Raw genomic sequence first — 6,000 nt, forward strand, 5'->3', positions numbered from 1 at the left:
ATCACCTCACGAATGAAATTGTGTGGGAAAAAAATAACTGATCATGATATGTTGGAGAAAACTTTCTCAATCTTCCATGCCTCGAATGTGCTCCTGCAGCAGCAGTATCGAGAGAAAGGGTTTAAAAAATATTCTGAGTTAATTTCTTGCCTTCTTGTTGCTGAACGCAACAATGAGTTGTTATTAAAAAATCATGAAGCGCGCCCAACTGGCGCTGCCCCATTTCTTGAAGTAAATGTGGCAAATTACCCCAGAAGAGGTAAATGGCAAGGTTTTAATAATAAGAAAAATTATGGAAGGAAAAAGAATTATGTTCAAAAGAGAGGATCTCACCTGAAGTGGGATAAAGAAAGGAATATCGGGCAGAATAAATCAACCGAGGAGAAGTATTTCCGCTGTAGTGGAAAGGGCCATTGGTCGCGTACCTGTCGTACCCCAAGGCACCTAGTTGATCTTTACCAGGCATCTTTGAAAAAGAACGACAAAGGAAAGGAAACAAATTTTGTTTCAAATGATGCTGAGAACTCCACCACTCATTATGATGTATCTGATTTCTTTGGGGATCCTGAAGGAAATATTGGTCATTTGATTAATGATGGAATAGTTTAATATGTAGGATTGTGATGTATATATGTAAATAAATAATGTAAAGAACTTATTGTTAAGCTTTATTTTCTATGTATTTAAGTTTCAAATGTGATGTACATAAATAATGAAATATTAATGTTTATGAATTTTGAAATTATTAAATGTGTCAAATTTTAAAATAAAATTTCAGTATATGACATTATTTTATGTACAGTGTTTTTTAGGAAAATAATTTTGATCAAGTATTCAATTTAACTGTGCATACTACTCATTTTATTATTATTTGTTTTTGAAGAGAATGGCAAGGATATGTAATGAAGATGTATGCCTTGCGGATAGTGCAAGTTCGCACACTATTCTCAAAAGTGATATATATTTTACCCATCTTGTGCCAAAAGAAAAATATGTTAATACTATTATTGGCTCAGGCAATGTGATTGAGGGCTCCAGAAGAGCTATAATTTTGTTTTCTGGAGGAACAAAATTTATAATAAATAATGCACTGTTATCTACCAAGTCTCGAAGAAACTTGTTGAGCTTTAAAGATATTCGCCGAAATGGATATCATATTGAGACTATGAATGAGGAAAATCATGAGTATTTATGTATCACAACTCATGATTCAAATAAGAAAGTTATATTGGAAAAATTACCCTCACTTTCATCTGGGTTGTATTATACCAAGATTAGTGCAATTGAATCACATGCCATTGTAAACCAGAAGTCTACTAGCCCAAATGAATTCATAACTTGGCACCACCGTTTGGGTCATCCGGGAACAACCATGATGAGAAGAATTATTAAAAACTCTCATGGACATTCACTAAAGAACCAAAAGATTCTTAAAGCTAGTGAATTTTGTTGTGCTGTATGTTCTCAAGGGAAGTTAATTTTAAAGCCATCACCAATAAAGATTGGATTTGAGTCCCCTGAATTCCTAGAAAGGATTCAAGGTGATATATGTGGACCTATTCATCCACCATGTGGATCTTTTAGATATTTTATGGTCTTGATAGACGCATCTTCGAAATGGTCACATGTGTGCTTATTATCTTCTCGTAACCTGGCGTTTGCGAGATTACTGGCTCAAATTATTCGATTAAAAGCACAATTTTCAGAAAATCCAATTAAAGTAATTCGTCTTGATAATGCTGGTGATTTACTTCCCAAGCTTTTGATGCTTATTGTATGGCTAATGGAATAAGTGTTGAACATCCAGTGGCTTATGTTCACACACAAAATGGGTTAGCAGAATCACTTATTAAACGCCTCCAATTGATTGCTAGACCTTTGCTTATGAGAACTAATCTCCCAACCTCGGTTTGGGGGCATGCTATTTTACATGCCGCAGCACTTATTCGTTTGAGGCCAACGAGTTACCATCGGTTCTCTCCTATGCAATTAGCTTTTGGCCAGCAGCCAAATGTCTCCCATTTAAGAATATTTGGGTGTGCGATATATGTTCCCATTGCATCACCTAATCGCACCAAAATGGGACCCCAAAAAAATTGAGAATATATGTTGGATATGATTCTCCCTCTATAGTGAAGTATCTTGAGATACAAACTGGAGATGTATTTAAAGCCCGGTTTGCAGATTGTCATTTTGATGAATCAAAATTTCCAACATTAGGGGGAGAGAATAAGCCTCCTGAAAAGGAACTTAACTGGAATGCATCATCGTTGATGCATTTAGATCCTCGATCAGGGCAATGTGAACTGGAAGTTCAAAAGATTATACATTTGCAAAGAATAGCAAATGAATTGCCTGATGCATTTTCCGATACAAAGAGGATAACCAAATCTTATATACCAGCGGAAAATGCCTCAATTCGAATTGATGTCCCAGTAGGACAAATAGCCACTGAAGCAAATTCATGCCAGAAGCGTGGCAGGGCGAAAAATGCCCCAATTCGAATTGATGTCCCAGTAGGACAAATTGCCACGGAAGCAAATACACGCCAGAAGCGTGGCAGGCCTGTCGGTTCCAAAGATAAAAATCCTCGAAAGAAAAAAGAGGTAAATAATATTCCTGTTGAAAAAGACATAGTAGAGACACCTGCAGTTATCCAAAATTCTGATATAATGCCAGAAGACGTTCAGGTACCTGAAAATTGTGAAAATGACGAGATCTCGATAAATTATGTCTTTACAGGAGAGAAATGGGACCGAAATAAGACAATTGTCAATGAAATATTTGCATATAATGTGGCATTAGATATCATGCATGAAAGTAAGGATCTTGAGCCAAGATCAGTTGAAGAATGTCGACAAAGAAATGATTGCCCAAAATAGGAAGCAGCCATGAAGGCTGAATTAGACTCACTTGCAAAACGTGAAGTCTTTGGACCTGTAGTCCGTACACCAGAAGATGTAAAACCTGTTGGATATAAGTGGGTATTTGTGAGAAAACAAAATGAGAAAAATGAAGTTGTGCGCTATAAAGCCCGACTTGTGGCACAAGGTTTTTCATAAAGGCCCGGTATAGATTATGGAGAAACGTATTCCCCTGTAGTGGATGCAATAACATTGCGTTATTTGGTCAGTTTATCTGCATATCATAAATTGCATATGCATTTAATGGATGTGGTAACAGCCTATTTATACGGCTCATTAGATCGTGATATCTATATGAAAGTCCCTGAATGACTAAAAATATCTAAATCATCCAATGAATATTCACAAGGGTTATACTCAGTCAAATTGCAAAGATCTTTATATGGTCTAAAGCAATCTGGACGAATGTGGTATAATCGTCTTACTGAGTATCTGGCCAAAAACGGATTCAAGAATGATGATATCTGCCCATGTGTTTTCATAAAGAAAACTACATCTGGGTTCATTATAATTGCTGTGTACATTGATGATTTAAATATCATTGGGACTCCTGAAGAGATTCCAACAATTATAAAAACTCTAAAAGAAGAGTTTGGGATGAAAGATCTTGGAAAGACTAGGTTTTGTCTCGGCCTGCAGATCGAGCATATAAGGTGGGATCTTTATTCATCAAACAACATACACAGAAAGGATCTTGAAAAGATTTTATATGGACAAGTCACATCCATTAAGTACACCAATGATCGTAAGATCTTTGGATGTGAAAAAGGATCAATTCCGTCCTAAAGAAGAAAATAAAGATATCCTTGGTCCTGAAGTACCATATCTTAGTGCCATTGGAGCGCTAATGTATCTTGCTAATAATACGCGACCTGACATATCATTCGCGGTGAATTTACTAGCAAGGTATAGTTCCTCTCCAACCAGAAGACATTGGAGTGGAATCAAACAAATTTTTCGATATCTTCATGGAACGGTTGATATGGGATTGTTTTATTCCTATGGATCCAAGTCACAACTAGTTGGCTATGCAGATGCCGGATACCTGTCTGATCCACATAAAGGGAGATCTCAAACAGGATACCTGTTTACATATGGTGGTACAGCTATATCATGGAGGTCCACGAAACAGACGATAGCAGCAACCTCCTCTAATCATGCTGAAATACTGGCGATTCATGAAGCTAGTCGCGAGTGTTTTTGGCTGAGGAGTCTGATTCAATATATTCTGTCATCATGTGGACTGATTGATCATAAGATAGCTCCAACTGTCCTGTTTGAAGATAATACAGCATGCATTGCTCAACTTAAAGGCGGCTACATCAAAGGTGATAGAACAAAGCATATTTCTCCCAAATTCTTCTTCACTCATGATCTTCAAAATCAAGGGACAATTGATATCCAACAGATCCGCTCAAGTGATAATCTGGCAGATTTATTTACAAAGTCGCTCCCAAAATCCTCCTTTGAAAGATTGGTACATGAGATTGGGATGCGCCAATTTCGAGACATTAAATGATGTCGGCATGAGGGGGAGACTGTACTCTTTTTCCCTTGGTTAGGTTTTTTCCCATTGGGTTTTTCTTGACAAGGTTTTTAATGAGGCGGTCTCCGTCACAAAGGATATTGTACTCTTTTTCCTTCACTAAAGTTTTTTTTCCCACTGGGTTTTTCTTTAGTAAGGTTTTAACGAGGCAATAATCCTGAATGGTCATCCAAGGGGGAGTGTTGTGATAAACACAAAGGATATGGATGCCCATGCAAGTGACTCAGTTTTTATGTTACCAATAGAGAATGAAATTAATATGGGTTGAAAACATTCCTCCCATATGCTTATAAATAGGAGGTTAACCTCCGTTGTTAACACACACAATAATAAACAAATACTCTCTCTTTATGTTGCAATCAAATACTCTTCTCTTTATATTTCTTCTTCAATTCTTTCTCTTCTTTTATTTTATTAGTATTTTAAATTATCTTTTCTATTACTCTTTACATATTATATTAATAGCAATATTAATCATCTTTATTATATTGAGATAGTAACAATAAACATATACGATTTTCTCTCTTTATTTTTAATACTTCTTTCTATTTTTATATATATATACACATTACAACATATAATATTATATATATATATATATATATATATATATATATATAAATTATTATTGAACTAATTATTTTAATACTAAAATTTTCTATTTATACATCTTTATTTTATATATATCTTTTATTTTACAACATGAACCAAGCCCATGTCCGTTAGTTATACTTGATTGCTCACTATAAATGAAATATTTGAGACTCTGATTCGGTGGGTCACATCATGCCTTAATTTCAATGTGAAAGGGCAAAGGCTCATTGGTTTTATTTAAATAATTAGATCTTTGGATATATCATTTTAATGCTCTGATAATTAATTAAGGCAACTATTCCCACAAAGATGCTAAAAACATCTTCTCATGATGATCCTTGTTTAAAAAGTGTAACTTATTTATTTTGCAACACTTTAAATAAAAGTAACACTTTTACTTCAAATAAAATAAGCCCGATAATCTATCATCCAATGATCAAAATGATATATCTTCACATGATGACAATCATTAAATCTTCATTGGAGTAGCCACCATTAATTAATATTAATGATGATAACACAAATATTCTCTCTTTTTCCCTCAAGTATATTAAACATATGCATGCATTCAAGTGTATTATTATATCAATTATACTTTTTATACACTAAAATTAACTATTAAAATTATTTATAAATATAAAGTATATATTAAAAATAAATTAAATTATATATATATATATATATATATATATATATATATATATATATATATATATATATATATATATATATATATATATATATATATAGGGGTGCTCTGGTACACATCAAACAAGCTTTGAAATTGTTGTCCCTTGATGCAACATTTAGGCCAATAATTCTCTTATAAATACCAATCATATACTAGACAAATAACACATCGCCTTTAATTTTTGCAATCAGAGAACAATATTAAAAATGAAGATATTATTATTAGTGTGGCTAATAATAAGTTTA

This window comes from Arachis hypogaea, chromosome 10 (genome assembly GCF_003086295.3).
Source record: "Arachis hypogaea cultivar Tifrunner chromosome 10, arahy.Tifrunner.gnm2.J5K5, whole genome shotgun sequence".
In the NCBI taxonomy this organism is placed as follows: Eukaryota; Viridiplantae; Streptophyta; class Magnoliopsida; order Fabales; family Fabaceae; genus Arachis; species Arachis hypogaea.